Here is a 12,190-nt window from a genome sequence, read left to right as displayed (position 1 = left end):
GCTTTGAATACCACAGTTAACAACATCCTTTATAGCATCAAGGACAAGCCTTTTCTTAAGATGCCCAAACCTCTTAGTAATCATTTGGTCATTTAAAGCCCAATGAATATTGGTCTTTCCACCAATTCATTGAGCACACTACCCAGAATTCCTAAATGCTCCGCGATCACATCAAGGAGATGCTTGATTAGGGATATTACTGGGAGTTCGTGAAACAAAAGGCCTAAAAGAAGGATCCTACTGAAAGGAATGACAGGGGTAATGTGGATAACTATAAATTCACTAACGAGGAAGATCAGCAACGAGCTAAGAAGCCAACCCTTAATATCAACTGCATTTATGGGTAGCTGAAGCATCTAGGCAACACCAGAAAAGAAAGGAATGTAGCATGCAAAATGGCACAACAAACCACCCTTGATTTATTCCAATATCTTTGATGTTCTCCAATCATGAACTATCATGATGACACTCTAGTGATAAAGATTTAGATCTCAAATGTGATGGTTAACTAAATGTTGATATATAATGGATAAGGAGTTAACATTATCTTTGAAAAAGAAGCGAAGAGGATGACAATTCTAGATTGTATCAATTAGAGTAAGAGTACTCTACATACGTTCGAGGGTACTTAAGTCCGATCAGTCGGGACAGGTAAGCTGGCTGTTGAGGCGAAACCCTATAACATTCTAGTATACTTCTATGCCATGAACTATCTGACTCTGTATAAGGCCATCTTGGGCCAAAATTGGCTTACAAGACAAGTGAAATTCCATCATCATACCATTAGCTACTTTAATATCCTGCATGTAACAGAGTAAAGCAGATTAAAGGTGATCAGGCAGTAGCCCGCTACTATGCTGTGAAAAACATGAATATAGTCTGAAAGTGAGAGCCGAGCCCTGCAACTTTAAGGAGACAATCTCATAAGGAACTCCGACCACTAAATTATGGAATGTCGCCATAATATCTTTATTGATGAAGGAAAAAGGATATATTGACAAGGGTTGCTATTGAATCTGGGAAGGATTGACTACATATCTCTGTGAAGGAGAATCAAATCATCGACGTTGTTTTAAGAAAAATAATGATATAATGAAGGAATTATATCAGGGATCACGTTTAACGATAAGTCTATGGTGAGGCATTGGGAGATGAGTTGTCCATGGACTTGTCTTCGCGCAGATGGCAGTGTTGTGGTTGAGTCTGGAATGGACAGCCTACATATCCGGGGAAGGGAATCAAATCACGTGTAATTCAGAGTGTACCCTTCTTTATTTGATCTGAAGGTGTCAACAAGAGGGGTTGATCTCATAGTGATGGGTATTGGATTTCTCGTGGTCTGTTCTTTCATCTTTTCACCTTTCAGGGTTCCATGTCCTTTGTAGATGCAGTTTATGTTAAGAGTGGGCTTTTTTGTCGGGCATTGATTTTCATCGTTGGTATGCTTGTCTGACTTATCCCTATCTTTAGGTTTGACCGTGCCTTTTTTCCTTGCTTTGTCCCTTACGAACTCCTAGGAATGTCCTTGATCTAGAAGTTCTTCAATATGATCCTTCAACATGTGGTAGTTCCTAGTAGCGTGGCCGATGTTTTTGTGGAATGAGCAATAGTCATTCGGTTCTTCTTCGCCAGATGCTCCGGGAATGCCTTTAGGCGCTCGAGGCATGGTTTGTCTTTTATGTTATGGAGGATGTTGTTGATGGTGGTGTTCAGAGTAGTGTACTGGTTTGGCTTGGGCGGGGCTTATTTGTCTCAACGACCTTCATTGCCAGTTTGATTTGGGGAAAGGGGAAGAATGTCCTTGTTGTTCATTCTTCTATCAATCTTCTTAGCATAGTTTGGTTTAGCAGTTATCCTAATAATTTTGTCGTCCCAATTCATGAGATCATCTACGATATTGAAACACTCAGCCAAAGTGGCGTAGTCATACTTCATTTTGTTCAGCTTCTAGAGAAGGGCAAATGGACGTCAATGACTTGCTTGAACGCCATTGTGGGCAATTTATCATCTAGCTCCTCTACTTTTACTAGCTCCACATGGAAGTGCTTCAGATAGGTTATGAGGCTTTCATCTTTGGATTGAGGAGCCATTCTACATATGTGCTCATGGCGTTTGATGTGAGAATTACTTGACACACAAATTAAACCCTCTTTTTGACAATTGTAGTATAGATGTAAGTAGGGTATCGTTCTAGGCCGGGGATTAGGAGGGATTGCTAATCTATTCTAAATTAATTTAAAAATATTAAATAAGACTCAAGGACACAAAACTAGGCTAAATACTCTAATAACTCGAAACACACTTAGAATGACTCAAATGGTAATGGAAACAATCAATTTAGACAGTAGGAACTGAAATGGACGGAAATTGAATTAAAAGACTAACAACAATGAACACTAACTAAATAATATAATTTAATAATGGGGGGGGTTTGGTTTTGACGAGAAGTAAATTAAACTTAAATAAATTACAGAATTGACAAAAGCATGAATTAAGGTGAAAGGATAGGTGACGGACTAGCTAGAGGGTTCTTCTCCACACATGACACATATGCAACCTAAATTGATTTTCAGTTGTTCTTTCAATAAATTGTGAATGACAATGTTCCAAGTTAATTAGGTCCGCTTAAATTAACTCTTAGATTTCCCTAGATTCATTGGATTGAATGGAATACGCATTACAACCAAATTATTCCTCATCAAAGTCCCTAACTATGGAATACGCATGATAGAGACATTCAACAAAGATCATTAAGTTCAACGGAAATCATAAACATTGACTAGGCATTCATAACTATGGAATACGCATGTTAATCCAGCCTAGAATTCACTTAACACGATTGTGGATAACAACCTTCACTACTTGTGAATATAAGTTCATAACGATTAGGTGAAATTCACTTATATTCTAGCATCAAATTCATGCATGTAAATTAAGTATGCATTCTTAATCGACATACAAAAATAAGTTATCAATCAAGCAGTTAAGCAAATTAAATCACAACTCAGAAATCACAACTGAAGGTAATCAATTCATATTACAAATATATTCATGGCTTTGAATTAACCTCTAGCCAAAATAAATTTAGTTACACATTATTTTCAAATTAAACCAAAAATTAAACATGAGTTTGAGAAGATAACACCAATAAGAATGGAGTGAAGCCTCTGCCTCTGTGCTCCTCTTCTTCCCGTGCTTCTCCTGCCATCTCTCACGCTGCCAAAGGCAGCCTTTATTCTTTCCGCGCCCAACAGTCTCTGCGCCTCACTTCCCTTCTCTGTTCCGTGTGTTTTTTCCTCCCGTCAGTCAGTCCATGCTGCTCCTTTATATCGTGTCCATGCACTGCCCTCTCTTCTTCTTTTCTTTCTGTTCGCACTCAGTCCCGCACTACCTCTTTCATTTTATATTTTTCTTTCTTTCCCAGCTGCTGTCCACTTCCTCTAACAGATCCCCTTTTTTATTTCTTTATTTTACTTTTCTTCTATTGCCAATGCTTTGCTGTATTTGTTGCCTTTCAGACAAAACCAAAGGGCAGCCTTAATCATTCATCATGATTATTCATCATGATTTTATGCTTTATGCTCTTCTTTGTCATCTTTGTCTGCTTTCAATTCCAATCTGCAAGTTGTCGTCAGCTAGACCTTCCCTTACTCAAATGCCCATAACTTCTTCTAGAAAAATGATATTAACAATCCGCGAAATGTTCTAGAAAATAGACATCTGTAGCTTTCCAAGAATATAAGGCTCATTCTCTAATTCATTCTGAGCTGTTCGCAATTTGCTCCCAAAGTCAGCTGATCTACACATGCAGTTTTGACGAATTTATTACTTAAAATTTCACTTGTTCTATTTTTATTTTCTTTGCTAGACAAATCCTATAATACGCAAAAACAAAGTAAATAGCTCAATAATATAAGGAACTAACTAAGAAAAGACGAGTGAATTCGAAGTAAAAATATATATAAATATGATCCGATCAAATACCCCCACACTTAACTTTTGCTAGTCCTCGAGCAAAACAAAGAAAACAAGAACAAGAAGTAACAAGAAAAACATTAGCTTCCCCCTATGTGACCCTCATAGAATTTCATTCAAGAAAACAAATCATCAAGAACCATAGCTAGCATCAAGGAACTAATCCAAGTTCATCTTCCTTATTCAAATATTAGCAGTAATCTTTGAATCATCCTTGAAGTGTAGTGTGTGAGATAGCCATGCTAATGCAATTTCAAAATTTTTATATTTTTAAAATCATCATATGCAAACTAGCAACCTTCTCACGGGATATACACTCAATCACACATGTGTTTAGTTTAAATGGGTTTCGCTCAAAGAATCAAATGTGAAATTTCTACCATAAGCTTGCATAAAGATCTCATCTCCACAATCATAATTGCAAAACTTAAATCAAGAGGACTTTTATTGGATGTAATGAGGTTTAGGGAGAGGGTTATTGAAATGAAAGAATAGGTAAACACAAGTTCCAAGCTACATTGCAAGCAATTCTTTTCTTTAGATTTATAAGAACTCAACCTTTCCAACGATTCTTTTAGCACCTCCAACCACACCCTTAAACTGAAACTTGAACAACTTTTTATTTTCTTTGTGTACAATCTTTCTTTTTCTTTTTCTTTTCTTCTCTTTTTTTTTTTTTTTTTTTTTTTTTTTTAAATACAAACATGAAATACCCCCACACTTATTCTTTTGCCAAACACCTTCAAAGTACTTCATAAACGTTTCTCATAAGACAATCTCACATTGCTCACTAGCTTGCTTGGAAAGGGTAAGGAAAAATGTTTCAGGTATAAGGGTAGACATATCTGGTGATAAGAAATAAAAGGCTCAACATACACGGCTCAAATTGGCAATCTAATGATATCATTTTTATTTGGGAAACATGGTTATTTGGGCCATAGTGGTAAACCTAATGCCTCTATCATTTCCAAGTTCATGCAATCAATGACAAACATTTCGAAAGATCGTTACGCAAGTTCTAGAGATGTATCTCACATAAGTTCATCACACATGAAAGAATAGGAGTGTATGAAAAATGCACACACTTTCAATCGGCTCAAAAACTCACATAGGATGTATATGGTCACTAAATTCACATATGAAGCTTTAAGTCATACTTTAGTTTCACATTAACAAGGCTATGTGCATTTGGTTTTTCAAAGATGGTCAAACATGTACAAAACTAACAAGAGAATTAGGAATTTCACAAAACACATGTTAACTAAGTTCTTGATGATCATGGTTCAAATTTGATCCAATTATATCATTGGGTCGGGAAACTAACAAAAATCTAATTCATAACAATAAGGGAAACAAGACAATATTTTTGGATTTTTAAATTTTCCGATTTTTTTAAAATTTTTATTTATTTATTTATTTTTTTAAAAGAAAACAAAACTAATTAAGAAAACAAAAAGCAACAACATGGAAACAAATGAAACTCGTTCGTAGTTGAAGGTACAAAAAAAAATTTCAATTTGGTCATTTTTATACTCTTTACCCCCAAACTTAAACTGGACATTGTCCCCAATGTCAGAAAACACTATAATGCAAATAAAAATAAAATAAATAAATAATAAGAAACAAAATAAAGCAATTGGACTGAAAACTTCCCTAGTTTGCAGTAAAACCAAGCGATGACCCCCCCAAGCTAAAATTCTGCAATCAACTTCAAGGGTGGAAATAACCAAAAGTTCCTGCAAAGAAAAGAAATAATTCAGTTAAGTAACGCAAGAAAATGTAAAAAAAAAAAAAAAAAAAAAAAAAAAAAAAAAAATTGAAAATCACGATAAAAGACAATGAATAGAACTAATAAGTGATCATTGGTCGTGCTTGTTGACTTTCCACAGCTTCCCTCTTGAATGGGGTGACACTTAGCTTTTTACTTGCAAGTGATGATTTGATGATATTGTACGGCGAGGCTTTGCTCTTTGGGAATGTTGCAGTTCCTTATTTGTTCTCCAAGCAGATGTGGCAGCTTCTCTAGTTCTTCATCTCAGACTCCTTCTGCTGGGATGATTGTGCAAGCTGCATTCTTCTCTGCTTGTTTCTTCTGCACATTGTCTCCACATGCTGCTGGTATCATTTTCGCTTGCCTTATCTGTTCTTCAGGTAGATGTGGCAGCTTCTTTGGAAGTACATCAGCAGTGGAAGACGAGTACTCAAGAGCAATTTCTCCATGTCCTGCAGGTTAGAACAAAGACAAGGAAAAGGACATGGAGAATGCATGATATGAGATACTCTTGCTTTCAACCTTCATGATATGAAATACTTTTGCTTTGGATAGGTTGTTTGCAGAGGTACCCCAAGGAATAAGGAACACTGAGTGACTCGAGAGGGTGTGTTGGAAATACATTCTCGGAGATGAAGAAGTGCTGAGAGGGTGTGCCTTTGCTGTGGAAGGCGAAGGTAGATACTTATAAGACTTTTCTTCACAACCGGAACTATTCCCTCACTCATTGTCGGCAGCCGGTGGATGGATGAATAGTACAAATTACGCGCTTTCTGACAAAGCTGCCCGTAATTTCCGCAAAGCTGCAAGTTGCATGTGACGAGTGACGACACGTCTGGACAAATTGATCTTTTGAAATCCGAGGTTCGGCTCGTGGTTTTTGAGCAAGCCCAGCTTTTGAGAAATGCAACGCCTCTTTTGAGAAAAGAATCCGACTTTTGAGAAAGGAGCCCCGACTCTTCGATTTGCGAGAGGACGCTTCTCTGAGGAGCGCCTCTTTGATTTCTTCATTTTATAGAGGCGTTAATTTTGTTCCACAACACACTTGAGCTCCCTCCTGTAAACACTCCCTTCTTGCACTTCCAAAATCTTAATCAGTCCGACTCTCTTCTTTCTTCACCACCTCTGAAAAATGTCTGGCCCTTCCGATCGTCGTTTTGACTTGAACATTGGTGAAGAGGCAGCTCCGCCTTCACCAGACAACATATGGCGCCCATCCTTTATATCCTCTACCGGTCCCCTTACCGTGGGGGATTCGGTGATGAAAAATGACATGACCGCTGCGGTGGTGGCCTGGAACCTTGTCACCCCTAGAGATAACAGACTGCTCGCTAGACGGTCTGATGAATTGGCGGTTAAGGAGTCTCTGGCTCTTAGCGTGCAGTGTGCGGGTTCTGTGTCCAACATGGCCCAACGCCTATTTGCTCGAACCCGTCACGTTGAATCGTTGGTGGCTGAAATACAGAGTCTCAAAGAGGAGATTAGAGGACTCAACCATGAAAATAAACAATTGCACAAGCTTGCACACAATTATGCCACAAACATGAAGAGGAAAATTGACCAGCTGCAGGAAAATGATGGTCAGATTTTACTTGATCACCGGAGGTTTGTGGGTTTGTTCCAACCGCATCTGCCTTCGTCTTCTGGGGCGGCACCGCGTAGTGAAGCTCCAACTGATCAACCTCTGATACCTCCTCCTTCCGTGGCCCCGCCGACTGCTGAACCTCCGCCGACTACTGAAGCACCACCTGACCAATGAATGCTATTAGTTTACACATCATTGTAAAATATTTTTACTTTTATGTTTTTTTTTTTTTTTTTTTTTTTTAAATATGTAAATTAATGTAAAAAGACTTTGTTTAACCTTCCCCCACACTTAAACTAAATAACACAAACTCACAGAAATCAACCAAATAACACAACTAACTAAACAAAACAAAATGAAAGCAGTAAAGATAAGGGTGTAAGTTGAATGCTTGGGTTGCCTCCCAAGAAGCGCTTGCTTTAACGTCCGCAGTCGGACGAATCTTTCCTTTAAACTCCCCTCGGCTCCAAAGCATGGAATTGATCTTTTAATGGGAGGTGATACTTGAAATGATTCGGCAATGGTTTAAATTCAAGAGTGGGTGCCTGAATCATCAAAATCAGAAACATGTTAGTATAAATTAAAATTAAAATTGGAGAAGATGGCTTACTTTCTTTTTCCGACACAAACTCAATGACAAACACCACATCTTTGAACATTTCCGGGACTTTGAACTGGGCCAGGTTTACTATGATGGTTGTGGCTTGTCCCGTGTCATCAAACTCAACTGCTTTGGGTTTGATTGTCTCATGCACAACCTCTTGGATGTATTCTTGATATGCTTCAACCACTTCATTCTCTTGAATCCCTTTTCTTGGTGTGCAAGGTTCTTTGAACGTTTCAATACCATCGGGAACTTGTTTTGGTGCACCAAGAATTGGGATATCACTTTGCACCTTTGGAAGAGCTTCCACAATGTCTTTTTCACTCTCTTTGATATTTGGAATCAAAAACCTACAAGGACAAAGGACATTCGGTGGAATATTGTTAGAATGAAGTGAATTTAGAACTTCCTCACCTGAGTTGGATGACATAGGGATTTGAGGAGCTTGCAGCAAGAATTCTTCTAAACTGCCCAGGTCGTCCTCCTCCTCTTCTGCTTGCAGCATCAATTCATCCATGTTCGGGCTGTGTTTGGATGGTTCTGGGACAGCTTCATCCTTCATGTCACCTTCCAAAGTGATGGCTTCATCGATTTCACTTTCTGCCTTTGAATTTGCAATGTTTGAGTTGGAAAGTTCACTTTGATCTCGAATCTGTGCCATGAATTCCACAATCTGCCCAACTTGCATATCCAATTCGTCCACTCTTTTGACTCGGTCTTGCATCTCCTGGTTTTGATTTTCTACTCCCTGATTCAAAGAGGTGAGTAACTTATTAAGTGTATCATTATTCAAGGACGTACCTGAATTGAATTGGGCTAATTGTTGTGGTGGCTGTGACGGTTCATATGGCCACTGATAGAACTCTTCCGATGGCGGCAATTGTTCTTCTTTTTGTGAACCCTGCATCAAAGAAATTAGTCCTTCAAGAATTTCATTATAATTCACGGGCATACTTTGATTTGATTGGAATTGTTGTAGGGGATGTTGTGGTGGCTGCATAGGTCTTGAATAGAACTCGTCTTGCTGCCAATATCCACCTTGTTGAAATTGTTGAGGTTCATCCCACATATAATCTGAATTACCTCTCCAATCTGAATTGCAAGCGTTGGAAAACATGTTGCCCCTTGATTGGTTATGGCCTTGATATCCCCAAACATCTTCATTTGCAGAAAATTGAGGACTTTGATATCCTTGCCCATAGGGCACATCAAGTGTAGGGACACTTGGCATTGTGGTCCGTTCGGCATTATGAGTCAATTGAGCAGTGAGCTGTGCCAATTGAGCTTGAATGGTTGCAAGTGCCATGTCTTGCTCCATTTGTACCTAAAATCAAAGAAAGAAAAATAAATCAAATATCAAAAGTAAAATACACAAACACCAATATAAACATAAACAAAAACAAAAATAAAGGGATTAGCAAAGTTGCTAATCCCCGGCAACGGCGCCAAAATTTGATGTGAGAATTACTTGACACACAAATTAAACCCTCTTTTTGACAATTGTAGTATAGATGTAAGTAGGGTATCGTTCTAGGCCGGGGATTAGGAGGGATTGCTAATCTATTCTAAATTAATTTAAAAATATTAAATAAGACTCAAGGACACAAAACTAGGCTAAATACTCTAATAACTCGAAACACACGTAGAATGACTCAAATGGTAATGGAAACAATCAATTTAGACACTAGGAACTGAAATGGACGGAAATTGAATTAAAAGACTAACAACAATGAACACTAACTAAATAATATAATTTAATAATGGGGGGGTTTGGTTTTGACGAGAAGTAAATTAAACTTAAATAAATTACAGAATTGACAAAAGCATGAATTAAGGTGAAAGGATAGGTGACGGACTAGTTAGAGGGTTCTTCTCCACACATGACACATATGCAACCTAAATTGATTTTCAGTTGTTCTTTCAATAAATTGTGAATGACAATGTTCCAAGTTAATTAGGTCCGCTTAAATTAACTCTTAGATTTCCCTAGATTCATTGGATTGAATGGAATACGCATTACAACCAAATTATTCCTCATCAAAGTCCCTAACTATGGAATACGCATGATAGAGACATTCAACAAAGATCATTAAGTTCAACGGAAATCATAAACATTGACTAGGCATTCATAACTATGGAATACGCATGTTAATCCAGCCTAGAATTCACTTAACACGATTGTGGATAACAACCTTCACTACTTGTGAATATAAGTTCATAACGATTAGGTGAAATTCACTTATATTCTAGCATCAAATTCATGCATGTAAATTAAGTATGCATTCTTAATCGACATACAAAAATAAGTTATCAATCAAGCAGTTAAGCAAATTAAATCACAACTCAGAAATCACAACTGAAGGTAATCAATTCATATTACAAATATATTCATGGCTTTGAATTAACCTCTAGCCAAAATAAATTTAGTTACACATTATTTTCAAATTAAACCAAAAATTAAACATGAGTTTGAGAAGATAACACCAATAAGAATGGAGTGAAGCCTCTGCCTCTGTGCTCCTCTTCTTCCCGTGCTTCTCCTGCCATCTCTCACGCTGCCAAAGGCAGCCTTTATTCTTTCCGCGCCCAACAGTCTCTGCGCCTCACTTCCCTTCTCTGTTCCGTGTGTTTTTTCCTCCCGTCAGTCAGTCCATGCTGCTCCTTTATATCGTGTCCATGCACTGCCCTCTCTTCTTCTTTTCTTTCTGTTCGCACTCAGTCCCGCACTACCTCTTTCATTTTATATTTTTCTTTCTTTCCCAGCTGTTGTCCACTTCCTCTAACAGATCCCCTTTTTTATTTCTTTATTTTACTTTTCTTCTATTGCCAATGCTTTGCTGTATTTGTTGCCTTTCAGACAAAACCAAAGGGCAGCCTTAATCATTCATCATGATTATTCATCATGATTTTATGCCTTATACTCTTCTTTGTCATCTTTGTCTGCTTTCAATTCCAATCTGCAAGTTGTCGTCAGCTAGACCTTCCCTTACTCAAATGCCCATAACTTCTTCTAGAAAAATGATATTAACAATCCGCGACATGTTCTAGAAAATAGACATCTGTAGCTTTCCAAGAATATAAGGCTCATGCTCTAATTCATTCTGAGCTGTTCGTAATTTGCTCCCAAAGTCAGCTGATCTACACATGCAGTTTTGACGAATTTATTACTTAAAATTTCACTTGTTCTATTTTTATTTTCTTTGCTAGACAAATCCTATAATACACAAAAACAAAGTAAATAGCTCAATAATATAAGGAACTAACTAAGAAAAGACGAGTGAATTCGAAGTAAAAATATATATAAATATGATCCGATCAGCGTTTGCGCACATTGCTGTACACTAGATAAGTGTTGGTGAAGATGTTAGCCAGACATTCAAAGAAATCAACAGACCTAGCTGACAACTCTGAGTACCACCTCATTAATGGTCCCTCGAAGGTTCAAGCATTGTTATTGTTGTTGTACAAAGCCATAGGCATTTCGATAGTGTATAACTTGGTAGTTTGGGTTAAAATCACCACAAAATGACTTGAATTGTGGCTAGAAGAACTTTTTGGGTGGGGGCATGGTTTTGATCACCATTAAAAGTGGGCTTTTGATCCAGACTACTAGCCTACTAGGGATGCAAGGGTGGTCGTCTCTTAATAAGCCCTTGGGGGTTTTCCTGTCCAGGGCACATCGTCGCTCATGGTTTTCAGAGGATACAGGCTAGTCGACCCTCAAGCTACGGGGCGTGGCTCAAAGCTTGCTTGCAGAAGCCATATTAGCGACCTGTTCGTCATGCAAGGGACCCCTACTTGGACTAGTGATGTTTTCTAAAGTTGGAACAATGGGTGACACTATAGGTTCTCGTTCAAGGGTTATGATAATTATGTTCCTGTACCTGAAAATAGGAATATAAGCTTGGGGGGTAGTCCCGCTCAAATTCTCTAGGTTTTTCATGCGTTATTTGATATCCACGAAATTTACGTAGCTTTCAGCTTGAGGCCACTTGGTTCTGCAACTTGTTGACAAAGGTGTTGATCTTCATCAAGGTCTTCCAAATCTGGTCCATAGAAGGTGGGCATGTGTTGATCTGATCCTTGTTGTTTCCAGGTGTAGCTGCGACTCTATGTGGGTCATTACTTGCTCTGGGAGGAGGGGATGTTAGGCAGCATGTTATCCATTCTTAGAACAACGGATACATCAGATAGTGGGTTGTCCCGACTGACGGTATTAATCGAGCGCTCTTCGGCAGACATGTTAGTGGTAGAG

At 38.2% G+C, this 12,190-nt stretch overlaps 1 long non-coding RNA gene across 1 annotated transcript; it reads right to left on the bottom strand.

Moving 5' to 3' along the window:
* Nucleotides 1-3,301: 3,301 nt before the first annotated feature.
* Nucleotides 3,302-10,828, bottom strand: LOC126589205 (uncharacterized). The gene is made up of 2 exons (XR_007611766.1): nucleotides 10,710-10,828; nucleotides 3,302-3,452 (listed from the first exon to the last, which is right to left on the bottom strand). It is a non-coding gene; the product is annotated as an uncharacterized LOC126589205 (long non-coding RNA).
* Between the last annotated feature and the right edge of the window lie 1,362 nt (nucleotides 10,829-12,190).

This window comes from Malus sylvestris, chromosome 11 (assembly GCF_916048215.2).
Source record: "Malus sylvestris chromosome 11, drMalSylv7.2, whole genome shotgun sequence".
Classification (NCBI taxonomy): domain Eukaryota; kingdom Viridiplantae; phylum Streptophyta; class Magnoliopsida; order Rosales; family Rosaceae; genus Malus; species Malus sylvestris.
This window is presented reverse-complemented; position numbering and strand designations above follow the sequence as displayed.